This window comes from Heterodontus francisci, chromosome 16 (genome assembly GCF_036365525.1).
Source record: "Heterodontus francisci isolate sHetFra1 chromosome 16, sHetFra1.hap1, whole genome shotgun sequence".
NCBI classification, from domain to species: Eukaryota; Metazoa; Chordata; class Chondrichthyes; order Heterodontiformes; family Heterodontidae; genus Heterodontus; species Heterodontus francisci.
In genome coordinates, this window is record NC_090386.1 from 48,398,460 (window position 1) to 48,414,949 (window position 16,490).

Sequence of the window (16,490 nt, forward strand, 5' to 3'; positions counted from 1 at the left end):
TATTCATCTGCAGATGAAAGAAGATAATGAACCACAAGAAAAGGCAATAAGAATAGAAATCAGATTCATCCAGATCTCCAAGCACAGATCATTTTCACACAACCAGTCCATCAAATGTTCATTTTCCCCTGCTTTCAGTTGATTACAGATAACTCACTGGACTTGCTGTCAGATGATCACTCAGGTGAACTCCTTGACCAGCAAAAACTTCTGGCTTATAAGCCAAATTGTTTTAGGCTTGACATTACACAGGGCAATAGTAATGTACAAATTATTTCAAGTGGTTAATTTCTCCTTTAAAGCAGCAGAGGAAATAATTTTATATGAAAATTCTAAGTGATCATACATCCTGTCATTTTTGGAATTTTTAACTGTTTGGCCTGGAAGATATTTGGATCAGTTCATATTAGGATGGTGCCATTAAGTTACATTAAGCTAAAGTTGCAAAGCATAGCTGCTGGGAATGTGGAGTAGATTTAGATACAGCATCCGTTCCGAGTGCTACTTCCCACGTTTTGCATCAGCTTGAAACACTGAAAGTTTGTTAAACCATTACAATGACTTTCAAGTAAATATGTTGGAATGGCTTAATTCATGTGTGTTTAGTGGGAAGTTGCTCCCAGACAAACTCTTCACTTAAGAGGGTAGTTGATTGGCAGCTCAGCAGGTCAATCGCTGGACACAGTGATCTAGAGGGAGGATCAGAAATCAAGTGTTGGCTTCCTGCCCAGCTGAAGAAGGACAGTCTGCACTAAAATGGTTAAGAAGTGAGAACCTCCTGCTTAAGCTTAATGCTGACTCGTTTCAGAGAAATTATCAGTTAGAGAACTGTATTCAGCCCATTAACAACGATGGCGTGATATGCTTTATTACATTGTATCTTACGAGGAACATTATGAATAGAATAAAATTTGCTGTTAATTTTATTCAGCCTGTTCACATTTTATATGTAACATAAATCAACATGTTTGTTTGTGGTTGCCCTTGTCTCACTAGAGTGTTCATCAGTGCAATTTTGGGAGAGACTAGAGATGCTGAACCCAAGGAAATATCTAGCGCAAAACTAAAATTTGTAACATAGCACAGTCCCACAACACTTCAAAGCCTTTGTTCTCAGAATTACAAATTAATGAAACAAACATAATTCAACATGTAACAGAGACAAGATCTCACAATATCCAAAATGAAATACCAATGTTATAAACATATAGTGTGATGTAAGTGCTTTATAAAATACAATTATGAAAATATGTGCCATTAAAATGTTGCTACATAACTCCACTTGGTGACATTCATTTATTTCCTAATCTGCAACAACTCAGATGTTCCTCAACAGTTTCTCTCTCAGTGTGTATAAGGTCACACTTCATACCATCTTTTTAATTAAACACCAGATCCAATGATGACCTTGATGGATTGGGGCATATCAACCAGCTTAGATTGAAGGGAACAACACAGAATCCATTTTGGCCCTGAATACTTGCAAATACTAAATTTTATGCCAACCCCGTTTACATAAAAGTAATTTTCAGAAATAAAATAGTTGCATTATGTTATGTCTGTTCTCATCACCCCAACTTCCTGTGTTACTGTGATGGGTCTCATCAGTTCTCAAGCACATATGCCCCACTACAGGAAAGATGTGATGAAGCGAGAGAGGGTGCAGAAAAGATTCACAAGAATGTTGCCTGGTTTGGAGGGCTTGAGTTATAAAAAGAGATTGGATAGGCTGGGTCTACTTTCCCTGGAGTGAAGGAGGCTGAGAGAGGACATGATAGAGGTATATAAAATTATGAGAGGCATAGATAGGGTAGATAGCCAGAGTCTGTTTCCCATGGTAAGGGTGACTAAAACTAAAGGGCATAGATTTAAGGTGAGAGGGAGGAGGTTTAGAGGGGATCAAAGGGGTCATTTTTTCACACAAAGAATAGTGGGTATCTGAAATGAGCTGCCTGAGGAGGTGGTGGAGGCAGTAACAGTAGCGACATTTAAGAGGCACCTGGACAGGTACTTGAATGAACAAGGCATAGAGGGATATGGAATTAATGCAGGCAGGTGGGATTAGTATAGATAGGCATTATGGTCGGCATGGACGCGGTGGGCCGAAGGGCCTGTTTCTATGCTGTACGACTCTATGACTCTATGTAGATGGAGTATCCTACCTTGAGGACAACAATGAATCTTGCACCATAATCATGGTGTTGGTCTCTATGGAGACCTAAACAACATATCTGCCATTATTTCAGCTTTGTGGAGTTCAGTGACTACTAGGGGGGAGAAAAGAATGAGAATTACAAAGAACAGCCACTGTGAATTACAGTGGTTGATATTGCTTGTCTCTGAAACACTGCACACTTGGGAGACAAACAATAAACCCAGTTGCTAACACAGAAGTACTTTGCTGTGGCATGTACAGTACATCATCCTTCTGAAATCTAGTCTCCTTGCTAGTTATTTTCTGCTTTGGACCGATAGGCTCCATATATATAATATATCATCACCCTTGATGATTTCGGTCAAAAATGATTTTGTCCATACTTTAGTCAGGTAGTTACAAGAATTTGTTCATTTTCCTTAAATTTTTCAGTTTAAGAAGAAAATCTGTAAAATGTTAATAAATCAACCCAAAACAGTAATCCTAATTTGCTCTTGCCTTTTTTTTCTGTAGTTTCCTTTCCCTTCACTCTTTTCCTTTGTCTCATGTTACCACAGAAATTATTATTTGCATTGGTGGCATAAGCATACAAATAGTTAAAACATTCTGATGGTGCCTTTGCCAACTGCATGTGAACTCATTTACAATAAATAGTTAAACATCGACAATGAAACACTGAACAAAGAATTGCTATATGGATGGGGTAGCATTTGTCTGTTAATATCACCAAGAGTAATTTCTAGACTTTGAAGGGAAATGGATCAGACACTGAGAGGCAAGATAAAATTGGACAGAAATTTGTTGTTCGGCTTGTCATCTACTGAATGTAGCACTCAGCAATGCAGTTAATCAGATGTTAGTATTTGCTGGGAATTGAACACAGACTGGAGCAAATCCCTCTTGTCCTCCCCAGCCACCCCAGTTTCAGTTGCTTCTCCCCATTCCGTAATGACAGACATTATGCCGTACAGCAGCCGCTCATTATATCACTGTCCTTGATATAACTTTTTTTGTGGCTTTTCCAGTAATGGCCATTGTCGCGGTGACATTCGCGTGTTTTCAGGCAAACTAACTTTCTGGAGCAGCCAGACATAGACTATTTCAAAGCGCATAGTTCATCAGTTATAACCTTAGAAGATACTGCATCCATACATATATAGTACCTGCTACTTAAACATTTGGAGAGTATCTTCTTTGCTGCTACATTATTGTTGAATCAAAGTGGAATTAATTATATTGGAGATATTGTAATTGCCAAGTTCCTGAATATGGATTTGGACACAACTCTATTCAAATTTGTCTAAGTATCTTACAAAACAACTTACTAATCATCAATTTCCCTTCCCCCCTCCCTTCCCAATGCCTTCCATCCTCTCCTAAAGATGTATTCTATGCTCAAGTACAGTTCCATGGCCACCAGTTGCTCTTCAGTACCTTCCCAATTTTTTTTAATTTATTCATTCATAGGATGTGAATGGCAAGACCAGAATTTATTGCCTATTCCTATTTGCCCTTGAATAGGTGGTGGGTCGCCTTCTTGAACCGCTGCTGTCTATGTGGTGAAGGTACTTCCACAGTGCTGTTAGGTAGGGAATTCCAGGACTTTGACCCAATGATGATGAAGCAACAGTGATATATTTCCAGGTCAGAATGATGTATCACCTGAAAGGGAACTTGCAGGTGGAGGTGTTCCATGCACTGTGTGATGGAAACCACACCTGCCAAATTGAAAATATTAATTTCGTCATAGGGAACATTATTTGAACGCTTACTGGACATTGAGCATAACTTGTTTTAAAAGACCACAGAACAGTGGCTGAAAACATGGCTGCACATTTGCATTCTAAAAGACAGTTGCATGGAGAGACAATGGGAGTACTCCCTGATCCAATTAGCCAGGTGGGTTTTGTCAATAGTGATGATCAAAAGACATTAAGAGTCATTGACTGTGTAAAAGCCAGCATTCCACACCATCTGCCCCCTCCCCCCCACCCCACCCCTCCACTGAGAGCGTCTGGTAAGCTTGGAGGAATCTCCAGACCTTGCAGGGAGCTCGTCATGTGACTAACCTGCTGGCCAACCTGGGGCTTTTTGAATTGTGCCTGATACAGAAAAAATAGACTGCAATTGAACTTCAAGGCGGAATGTCTCCCTCTCTCTGTCTCTCTCTCTCTCTCTCTCGCAAAGTTCAAGGGATCCACGGAAGTAACTTAAGCCTCAAGACAGAAGACCAGTGAAACAAGTTTGAAAGGGTGCCCTGGGCCCGAACAAGAACTGCAAGACGTAACTGCAATCCAAGACTTTACATCCAACCCAAAACCAGTATCTGAACTCCATCTATTACTTCAAGCATTTCCCTTTAATTCTTTCTCCTGCTCTGTCTCTATTTGCATTTGTATTTATCACATGTACATGCTAACTACATTAGTAGTTTTAACTGAATTAGAGTTTTAAGATTAATAAACTTACACCTTTCTTGTTTATATTTGAGAAAACTTGTGTGGTTGATTTCTTTGCAATTACAGTTGGAAAGCAGTGAGCAAGACTCACTGAGGGGAAGCTAAAAACACTGTTTAAAAGTTAAACCCTGTTATGGCCAAACCAGGAAAAGGCTGAGAGGGGAGCCCTAGACCCCTTCCCCACCTGGCCGTAACAGAAATTTTGGGTCTGGTCCTGGATTGGACCCACAGACAAATGAGAAATTGGAAGTGGGAAGTCAAATTGATCCAATCAAAAAGAGAAAAGATTTTAATACAGGTTTTCTTGTCCTTCTTCTCCTTCAACTCCATTCACTTCCTTCAAGTAAAAGGTGTTGCTATGGGTACCCGCATGGGTCCTAGTTATGCCTGTCTTTTTGTGGGATATGTCAAACATTCCTTGTTCCAATCCTACTCAGGCCCCCTCCCCCATCTCTTTTTCCGGTACATTGCTGACTGTATCGGTGCCGTTTCCTGCTCCTGCCCTGAACTGGAAAACTTTATCAACTTTGCTTCTAATTTCCACCCTTCTCTCACCTCTACATGGTCCATCTCCGAAACTTCCTTTCCCTTCCTCGACTTCTCTATCTCCACCTCTGGGGATAGGCTATCTACTAATATCCATTATAAGCCCACCAACTCCCACAGCTAGCTCAACTACACTTCTTCACACCTTGCCTCCTGTAAGGACTCCATTCCATTCTCCCAGTTTCTCCATCTCCGACGCATCTGCTCTGATGATGCTACCTTCCATGACAGCGCTTCTGATATGTTTTCCTTTATCCTCAACCGAGGATTCCCCCCTACTGTGGTTGACAGGGCCCTCAACCGTGTCCGGCCCATTTCCCGCACCTCTACCCTCACCCCTTCCCCTCCCTCCCAGAAACGCGACAGGGTTCCCCTTGTCCTCACTTTCCAACCCATCAGCCTCCATATCCAAAGGATCATCCTCCTCCCTTTCCGCCAACTCCAGCGTGATGCCTCTACCAAACGCATCTTCCCCTCCCTTCCCCTGTCAGCATTCCGAAGGGATTGTTCCCTCCGTGATACCCTGGTCCACTCCTCAATTACCCCCACCACTTCGTCCCCTTCCCTGCAATCACAGGAGGTGTAATATCTGCCCATTTACCTCCTCTCTCCTCACTATCCCAGGCCCCAAACACTCCTTTCAGGTGAAGCAGCGATTTACTTGTACTTCTTTCAATGTAGTATACTGTATTCACTGCTCACAATGTGGTCTCCTCGACATTGGGGAGACTAAACGCAGACTGAGTGACTGCTTTGCAGAACACCTCCGCTCAGTCTGCAAGCAGGACCCCGAGCTTCCAGTTGCTTGCCATTTCAGCACTCCCCCCTGCTCTCATGCTCACATCTCTATCCTGGGCTTGCTGCAGTGTTCCAGTGAACATCAACGAACAAGGAACAGCATCTCATTTACCAATTGGGCACACTACAGCCTGCCGGACTGAACATTGAGTTCAATAATTTCAGAGCATGACGGGCCCCCTCATTTTACTTTTAGTTTTAGTTATTTTTTTCTTTTTCCTTTTTAAAATGTTTTTTTGTGTTTATTTTATTTCCTCTTTGTTTGTTCAGTTTTCTTACCCACTTTTTTTTTCATGTTTGTACTTGCGGCTGTTCAATTTTCAGTCTGTTAACACCCTATCTGTACGAAAGCTATGTCTTTCAAAACACCATTAACATATTGTTTGCCTTTGCTCCACGACCTTCTGGTCAGCTATTCTGTGACCTTGTCCTATCTACACCTTCTCCTTTGTTATCTTCTTGCCCCACCCCCGCTTTACTTGCTTATAACCTTTTACATTTCTAATATTTGCCAGTTCTGAAGAAGGGTCACTGACCTGAAACGTTAACTCTGCTTCTCTCTCCACAGATGCTGCCAGACCTGCTGCGTATTTCCAGCATTTCTTGTTTTTATTTCAGGTTTTCTTGTCGTTGTGTGTGCAAAATACAAACATGTCTGCGACTGAAGCCAGTAATTTCCCAAGCCAGGGTGAAGTAACTTGGGATAAGTTAAAATTACTGTCTATGGAGGAGTTGAGAAATATGGCTGAGAAGTGCAGGATCATTTTCTGTGTCAAGGCTAGGATGTTTGAACTCCTAAGACTGGTGGCCAACCATTTTCCCTTGAATCTGAAGAATCAGAAACAGGGTTAGAAATATACTCCAACAGGGTATTACTAGCAAAGATACAATTGGAACAGAGGAAACTTGAATTAGAAGACAGGGAAAGAGAGAGAGAAAAAGAAAGACAGGAAAAAGAAAAAGAGAGGAGAGAAAAAGAGAACGAAATTTCCAGAAAGAATGGGAGGAAAGAGAGCTGAGGCAGCTTGAGTTCACAAGGGGGTGACAGAGGTAACCCCAGTGAAAGCATGGAAAATACAAATGTGGGACTGTGTACGGAATTTTAAAAATTTTCCCAATTGATTCCAAAATTCAATGAGGGAGACGTGGAAGCATTTTTTGTATCTTTTGAGAAACTTGCAAGGCCGTTAAAGTGGCCGGCTGAGACTTGGACTCTTCTTTTGTTCGCAAAGTAAGCTAACAGGAAAAGCTCATGAGGTTTATTCCCTGTTGCCAGATGAGAGCTCATCAAAATATGAACTGACAATGAATGCTGCCACCAGAAGTTTCAAGCCCTCAGGAAGCAAGCTGATCGAACTTATTTGGAGTTTGAGAGAAGTAAGCTGCTGGCTTTTGACCAGTAGCTGAGAGCTCTTAAAGTGCAGCCAGCTATGAAAACCCTGGAGAGGTAATTTTGCTGGAGGAATTTAAAAACTCTCTCCCCCTCTCCATAAAGACTCATATGGAGGAACAAAAAGTCGCTGATGAGTTTGCTCTAATATAGAAGTTGGTTCCCCAGGGGAAAACTTTTCCTAGTCACCCCCCACAAATCCAAAAAGGACAAAGGGTGGGAAGATGATAGGAGTCCAAGCAATCCTGGGAGAGAAAGAAAATGTGGATACACAGGGGGCCCTCCTCCAGCCAAAAAGGAAGATGCTGTAAGTAGGAGTGATTCCCGGAGACCTTTGTGCTTCTATTGTAATAAGGCAGGTCATTTGAGAGCTGACTGCTGGAAACTACGGGGAAAGCCTGTAGGGTTAATCAGGGCACACCTGCTCGGTGAAGGAGAAGGAACCCTGATGGAAAGCACAGCTGAACAAGCTGTGGCTTTAACTGCAGCAGTCATAAGGCCCAGAAAACATACTGCTGTCGGTGCAGGAAAATCTAATAGGATACCTGAAGGTTATCAGGATTTTGTGTCTGAAGGGAGAGTAACCCCATACCCCTCGAGTGGAGCAAGCAAGCCCATAGTAATCCTCAGGGACACGGGTCAGTAGATCCCTGGGAAAAGGCCTGACCTTTCCCCCAGAGAGTGCAGTAAATTCCAGAATGGTGGTGAATGGTATTGGAAGGCAGTCTATGCCTGTACCTTTACACCAGCTGCACTTGTTGTGCGACCTAGTTTCAGGACCGCTGACCATAGGGATTGTCCCTAGTTTGCCTGTGGATGGTGTTGACCTGCTCCTAGGTAATGATCTGGTGGGGGTGAAGGTGGTAGCTTCCCCCGTAGTGAAAGAGAGACCGCAAGAGGTCAGAGAGACAGGGCAGTGGCAGGGCCTGCAATTCTCCTGAATGTGTTGTGAATTGGGCCATGACCAAACCAGCTTTACCAGAGGAGACTGAATTGGCCCTGCAGGCAGATGACCATGAAGTTTGTCTGTCTGAGACTTTCTTTGGAAAGTTAGGGGACCCAGGGAATGAATTAAATGGATCTTCCCTAGCTGAGGCTCAGCGAGCCGACCCAGTACTGAGAGGGTTAGCACAGGCTGCCCAGTCTGAAAGTGAAGCAGAGGGCATCCCTGACTGCTACTATTTAAAGAATGAGGTACGAATGAGGAATTTGAGTTTTGCTCACAGTCCTGAGGACAAAGAGTGGACAGTGGTTCACCAGTTAGTGGTGCCTCAGAGGTACCGGAGAGAAATATTAAGAATGGCCCATGAGATTGCATTTGCTGTACATGTCGGTATAAGAAAAACTAAAGCCCACATTAGATCGCAGTTTGACAAGCCAAAGCTCCACAAAGATGTGGTGGAGTACTGTAGGAGATACCACATGTACCAGGTTGAGGGGAAATCCCAACCTACAGTGAAATCTGCACCCCTAACTCTTATATCGGCTTTTGGAAAATCCTCCAGCAGAGGGCTGGTGAATTGTAAGGGATCCCTGCCAAGAACAAAAGGGGACAGACAAGCACAGGGCTGGAAAAAAGTTAGAGAGGAAAGGGGAAATGGACAAAGGGGACAGGTTAAAGGAGATCCGAAAGGATTCCAAAATGAAAACCCCTACTGTCCGGTCAGCCAAGCCTGAAATGTTGGAAAAATTAGACCCCACTCCTCCTATGTAAATGCAGGCACAAGAGACACCCCACCAGAGTTACTAACAGCATTTACAGAAACCTGCAAGGACAAAGAGGGTCCTCAAGAGGGCAGAGAAACTGTGAGGGTGATGCCTCACCTAGTCGAAGTGCTGCAGGGGAGTGCAGTGGAATCTGGACGAATACCTGCAAGCAGGAGTGTCCCAGAGGACAAAGGAAAGATTAGCAAAAAATCCACCCCTACAGTCAGGAGAAAAGGGAACTATCCCCTAAAGTGAATAGTCCTTGCATGACTCATCATAGCACTGAAAGAGATTTCAGAGTAGAACCACCCACTGCCACCACCCCTGAACAGAACTCCCACATAGGGCTAATTAAATTTAACCCTCCTCCTGCAGATCTCAACAGGAACAAAGGCACCCTGGACAATCATGGAAATGTGCAAAAACTTCAAACCTCCCAAAAAGTCACATTTTCATTGGGATGTCCATTCTCAACATATTGCAGGCTGTTAGTGAAGAAACTTGAAACCCCTTTGGCAACACATGACTATCTCAGACCCACCTCAAGGAGAAAGGGGGCAGTTTAAAGCAGCACTGCTACAAAGGAAAGACAGACCGTAACAATTTTAAGATTTCGGAATAAATGAAAGAAATGCATCTGTGTTTTCCAATACTTTCTCTTCTTTCTATTTTTATAATGAAAAGCTCCCCTAATATCGTATTTCATTCAGCCAGATGTGAAGGTGTGACGGAAACCACACCTGCCAAATGGAAAGTATTAATTTTGTCATATCGAACATTATTTGAACACTTACTGGACATTGAACGTAACTTGTTTAAAAAGACCACAGAACAGTGGATGAAAACATGGTTGCACATTTGCATTCTAAAAGACAGTTGCATGGAGAGACAATGGGAGTACTCCCTGATCCAATTAGCCAGATGGGTTTTGTCAATAGTGATGATCAAAAGACATTGAGAGTCATTGACTTTGTAAGAGCCAGCATTCCATGTCTCCCCCCCCCACCCCCCCTCCTCCCCACTGAGAGTGTCTGGTAAGCTTGGAGGAATCCACAAACCTCGCAGGAGAGGTTGTTTCAAACAGGAACCTGTTGGCCAACCTGGGCCTTTTAAATTGTGCCTGACATAGAAAGAAAGAGACTACAATTGAACTTCAAGGAGGAAGGTCTCCCTCTCTCACACAAAGTTCCAGGGACCCATGGAAGTAATTTAAGCCTCAAGCAGAAGACCTGCGGAACAAGTTTGAAAGTGTGCACTGGGCCCCAATGAGAACTGAAAGACTTAACTTCAATAAAAGATTTTACATTCAACCCAAAACCAGTAACTGAACTCCATCTATTACTTCAAACCTTTCCCCTTTAATTCTTTCTTTTCCTCTGTCTTTATTTGCGTGTGTTTATCGCGTATGCATGCTAACGTGGTCGTGTCACGTATTTTTAATAGTTTTAACTGAATTAGCGTTTTAAGGTTAATAAACTTACACCTTTCTTATTTAAATCTGAAAAAACCTGTGTGGTCGATTTCTTTGCAATTACAATTGGAAAGCAGTGAGCAAGGACTCACTGAGGGGAACCTAAAAACACTGTGTTTTAAAGTTTAACCCTGTTACGGCCAAACCAGGAAAAGACTGAGAGGGGAGCCCTAGACCCCTTCCTCATCTGGTCGTAACAGCTGGCTGCCCTTGTCCTTCTAGGTGGTAGATGTTGGAGTTTCGGAGGTGCTCTTGAAGAAGCTTTGACAAGATGCTGCATCACATCTTTAGATGTGTTATGACTGAGGCTGGAGGAGTGCACTGTCTTTCTCTAGTTCCACTTCTCCACGGGTCACAACATATATTTAAATGTTTACCCAATTACTGATACGGCTAATTATATATTCTATTTTTATTTCAGAATAAAATACACCAACCAGTTTTCTTTAATAAACAATATTATTAATATATTATCAAACAAGACTTAGTCAATAAAGATGTAAAGCTATAACGCACAGTTTGAAGTATGACAGTAAATAAATATGTATATTGACTTCTAAATACCCAACACACACACACACACAGGTTAAATGAAAATAAAGAAATTTTCTCTGCAGAGATCTTTTTACAAAAAAGATTAAAAAAAACTTTGGCTAAATACTTGTTAACTCTTGAAGGACAGGAGAAGATTTGGAATGATATCAGTTGTCCCTTTATTCCGGTGTCCCAAATACGTGTCGACAGCTGTCACTGGGATCTTCCTGGAGTAGTTCTTTTCAGACGGCATTAAGGATTAATCTGGCAGGCGTTCCAGGAGAAATGCAGCATCAGGGGTTTCAGCTCACACACGGAACTCACAGGGTTTCTCAGAGAGCTGGAGAAAAGATGAACTGGCCTTCTCTTTTAGCAGGCTGACCTCCAACTGACTCAAAACAATCCCCCCAAAATGAAAACAACTCTTGACCACCATAAATCTTGACATGTCACTTCTTCGTAAACAACTCCCATAGTCAGAAGGCACCTGCTGTTTACTTAGCTGAAGACATGTGACTTCCAGTAAGTTATTTTTAAACAAAATCCTTCCAATGACTTTAAAAAAAAAAGTCCAGCATCTATGAAATCACTTCAGTCCCAAATGAATCCATCTACACAATCTTCAACCACAAGTCCTCAAAAAATATTTTAAAATAGAAGCAGTTTCATAACAAATGGTATACACCGCAGTGACGGTACACCGTGGAGGAGGGAGTGAATGTTTAAGGTGGTGGATAGGATGCGCATCAAGCGAACTGCTTTGTCCTGGATGGTGTCGAGTTTCTTGAATGTTGTTGGAGTTGCACTCATCCATGCATATGGAGAGTATTCTGCCACACTTCTGACTTGTGCCTTGTAAATGGTGGAGAAGCTTTGGAGAGTCAGAATGTGAGTCATTCACCACAGAATATCCAGCCTCTAACAATCTCTTGTAGACGCAATATTTATGTGGCTGGTTTAGTTTAGTTTCTAGTCAGTGGTAACCCCTAGGATGTCAATGATGGTAAAGCTGTTGAATGTTAAGGGGAGGTGGTTAGACAGTCTCTTATTGGAGATGGTCTTTGTGTGGCACAAATTCTACTTGCCCAAATCTAAACGTTGTCCAGGTCTTGCTTCAAGCGGCATGTCCTGTTTCTTTATCTAAGGGCTTGCGAATGGAACTGAGCACTGTAAGCATCAGTGAACATCCCCATTGCTGACCTTATGTTAGAGGGAAGGTCATTGATAGTTGACCTAGGGCATTGCCCTGAGGAACTCTAGATTGAACTTCCGATTAGCTATTTATTCTTCATAGATCTATACAATAAATGTTAGCAGGCTATTTGTCTGTGAACAGCATCATAGATGAGCTCACTAATGTCCTCACTCATCATCTTTGCATATTCTTTCCAGCAGAAATCATTTGAGACCAATTGTAACACGTCTACTGCCACCTGCTAACACAACATTTGGTCTTTGAACTTTTCTACTATGTATGGCTCAATAGCCCCATAGTGATCAAGTCAGGTGCCTTTTAGTGGAGAGACTATATAATCCATCTGATTATTAATGATAGCACATATTCTGAATCATTCCCAAAGAAAGCATTATATAGAGGGTCAACTGGGATGAGCCTTGCTTCTGCTATTAGTAAGTGATGAAGAGTGATGTTTAAAATATGTGTTGGTAAAATAAATAGAAATTAATGTCAATCTCCACTTCATCTACCAATTTTAAGACATTGCTAGTCAGGATCCCAGCTCAACAATTCTAAGACCACAGGAGTGGGCCAGGCAAGAAACAACATATTTGTCCCAAATGCCTTCAGCTGTCCAGACACAAAAGAGGGCTGAGCTGTCTTAATGTAGAACATAACTACCAAGTGGACCAATTCCAGGGAATTATTGCCTGGAACCAAGCTGGCCCAGCAATCAAGACTGGAAATGGAGACTAGAGCCTGAAAAACAAACCTTTTACCCAACCTGATTTTCAGAGACCTCTGAGAAGGCTAACAAGGGTCTTGATACATCTAACAGTAGCAGAAACACTATTGACCTGGAAAGGGATTTGCACCTTTTTGAAAATACCACACAGTGCCTGTTAGTTCTGTCCTTAATTCTAGTATAATGGTAAACTCCCAAACACCATGGGCAGATTCTGAGCCTGATGTAGGAATAGGATAACTAGGCCAGATTTCCTCAACAGGGATTAGCTTATCATCTGCCAACAGATGGCATCAAAATTCACGCCACCCATCATGTCCATTATCTTTAAATCCAAATCAAAGATTTCCTCCCGCACGGCCACATTGCAAAAGCTCCAATGAGTGACAGTTCCCCTAGAACTGTAACTCCACTCTGCAACAGATTGCCAAAGTTATATCTTCACCCTGCATTCCATTTTTGCCTTTGAATCAAAAGACATTATAAAAGAACCTGAGGAGAGCTTAGCAATTTGACATAGACTGCCAGATAGCAGAGGAGGAATAGAGCATCTTAAACAGCACATGCCATCTGCAGCTGAATGCAGATGGGCTCCAATCAGTGCTCATTTTGGCCTCCACATCCAGGCATTCCAGATAACAGTGTGGGAGGCAACAGAAAACTACACAAACATCTCCAATGGCCAATGTATTCTTCCATATCGGATGTAGCATAACTGTACAGTAGCTTCACTAGGTGCGTATGCATGTATATATATGTGTGTGTGGCGGGGGGGGGGGGGGGGGGGTGTGGATATGTATTTCTCTTTTTTCTAAAGTGTAGTAACAAATGCTTGATGAGGCAAAATCTGTCCCTGGTTTCCCTTCTAAATCCAGGACTAAAGGTCTGGTTTACAACAGTAAGAATGATCTCCTGGGCAGTGATGTACTTCCATAAGAACATACAGACTCTGACCTGCTGTGTGATGGAATCTTGCAGAATTCTATTGGGAGGGAGTTTTCTGACCTTACCGACATTTTAAATGACCAATTACTGCATATCTTTGCAGGGCAGAGGCTCAACCTGCAGTGGCTTTTCAGATTCTAGGGGAGTGAAATGAATTGAAAAAGGCTTGAAAACGGTAGGCAGGCAAGCTTCAATGCATAGAAGTGTCATCCTGTGGAATAGCCTTGTGTTAATCATTTAATACAATCAAACTGAGATATATTTTTATATATATCTATATATAAAATATATATGTTTATATATAAATTGCTGAACTTATTTTCTTCAACAAAAGCAATATTACTGTTACAATATACTATTATAATGCCTTGATGTGAGCTGTGCATGCTGTGTACTTGATCATACCGCCTCCACTTTCAGGGGACTTTATCTAAAATTAATCAGTGAAATATGTTTGGAGAAAAATAATTTATACCATAATTTATACTTGTCTAAAATGACATTCCAACAAAAAAAAAGTGAATGACAAATTTTGGATCGCAAGAAAGCAGATGGTTTCTGTAACCTGTCTCTTTGTTTATCATAAACTCAGCAGGAAATGGAAACTTGCAATTTTTTTAGACAAAATACTCATATACAGTGTTAATTTTAAAGCTACATGCTTATCAATTGCTTATTTTATAGATATATATGGAAAAATAAAATGCATCAGTTGAAAAACATCTTACCACCAGCCCTATATGCACAGAGTGCTGGATAGTTACAGAGGCCACCAGTTGTTTTGCCTTCTTTTAAATTTATTATACCGATTAACTACTTCTGTTTTAGTGCCATAGATGGATTATTTCAGCAGAATCTTGAAAAGTTATGGCATAGGCAACATCACTTACAAATAGAGGGTGAAATACCAAATCTTGCTGATTGTAGCAAAGAAAAATGGTGGAATGGAGGTTGAAAATGCCAACAGAGGCCTAGCCTTTAAAATATGTGATGCCAGTCACTGAGCTGATGCATGCTAGGGTCAGATTGCATGATGGTGCATCTTCAAGAAGGCTGGCATCTTTTTTCCTAAAGTAGCAGAGGTGTTTCCACATTTTCTGCACCTGAAATGAATGAGAGGGACAAGGGCTAGTAGCTTTTAATGTGAAAGAAAAGCAGAGAAAGAAGTGGCTGGTGAAAGCAGCTGCAGTTTTTCATGCAGAGCATGTAAGGTAAGATGGAAGAAATAAGGGGAAAAGAGGATAAGGATATAAAGAATTGCTACATGATGTCTCCTCACCGTGGTCGTGATTCTCCCCTGTCCACGTTGGTCAGCATGGTCTCCTCCAGAGGGGTAGGATGTGCTGACAGGCTTAGTCATCTATGATGCCAACCTCCTGATGCCAGTTTTATGCAACTTTCAAAAAGGAGGTAGGGAGTTTGTTAGTGACATCCTTGTGATGTGTTTAGACAATGTGCCTATCATGGTTGAATAGTTAGTATATAGTTTGTAATATATGAGGTGTGGGGAAGTGAAGCTTGGTGGGCAGCCTGCTTTGCGAAACAAAGGCTTCTGGGACTTTGCTCCACAGTGAAGTTCATGTAGGAGAAGTGATCTTTGAAGCCCTGTTGTGGGTACAACTTTCTTCACAGTGCCATCCTCCTCTCACTTGTCCACCTGCTCTCCCCTGTCTTTTTGGCTGTTACCCCTAATCCTCCAGCCCCAAAGGCATCCCTACCAGGCCACCCAATGCGGAGCCGCCGCGATATTTAGTGCAGTGTCTCATTTAAATGGCTGGGGCGGACCGCCCCTCCCCGATGTTATGGCGGGGGCAGGCAGTCCATCCCTGACAACGGCGTCGGGCACCACTGCGCAGACTCTGACGCCATTTTTTAAAGAGCTTCAAGTCCTACGTTGCAATTAAAATTTTTGAAGGGATAGTGAGTTAAAATAGATTTGAAAAAAATTAATGTTTCCAGCCCCTCTCCCACTCACCCCCCAATAACCGTATAATTCATTCCTTGCCCAAAATACTTGTGCACCTGAACTTCCTCCCTCCCTTAAAGTTCATATCCTATGCACCTCCCAGCATCTCCTACACCAATTGGATGCGCCAGTGAGAGCCCCAAGTTGCCTCCTCTGAGGAAGGCCTGCCACATTACATGTCAATAAGACACTTAACTGGTCAGCAGTGGGCCTTCCCTGGTGACGGAAGTCCTGCCTGCTGAGAGCTGCTGACCAATCAGAGGCTATCAGCTGTTTTACTGTGCAGCACCACTGCGAAGGCCGTGGCTGCTGCCAGTAATGGACCCACTGTAGGGGAGGGGCCCAGGCCACAGGTGAGTCAGGGCAGGCGGGGATTGCGGGAGAGGAATTTGTAGTGGGGATGGCAGCAAGGGTAGGGGGGGTGGCTCTCAGAGGGCACCCCTTCCCGTTGCCAGGTCCCTCGATCAGGCACTGTGCCTTTTAATGAGGGACCCCACACTCCACCCACCCCCCGCCCCACCCACCGGAGCCGGCAAGCAACCCGCAGGGGTTTGCTTGGGGTGCCCCCCCGTATGGCGATAGACCCACCTGCTGCTG

The 16,490-nt window shown here is 42.7% G+C and overlaps 1 protein-coding gene across 10 annotated transcripts in view; it reads left to right on the top strand.

The window, feature by feature from the left end:
* LOC137378079 (teashirt homolog 2) overlaps nt 1-16,490 on the top strand; it is a 570,240-nt gene that overhangs the window by 344,587 nt on the left and 209,163 nt on the right. Inside the window, exon 5 of one of the 10 annotated variants that reach the window (XR_010976548.1) lies at nt 14-1,466. The exons of 8 other annotated variants lie outside the window; for them this stretch is intronic. The gene's annotated coding sequence lies outside the window, so the exon portion shown is untranslated. Of the gene's footprint in view, nt 1-13; nt 1,467-16,490 lie in introns of those variants that run through there. One more of the 10 variants, XM_068048146.1, reaches the window with a different exon arrangement.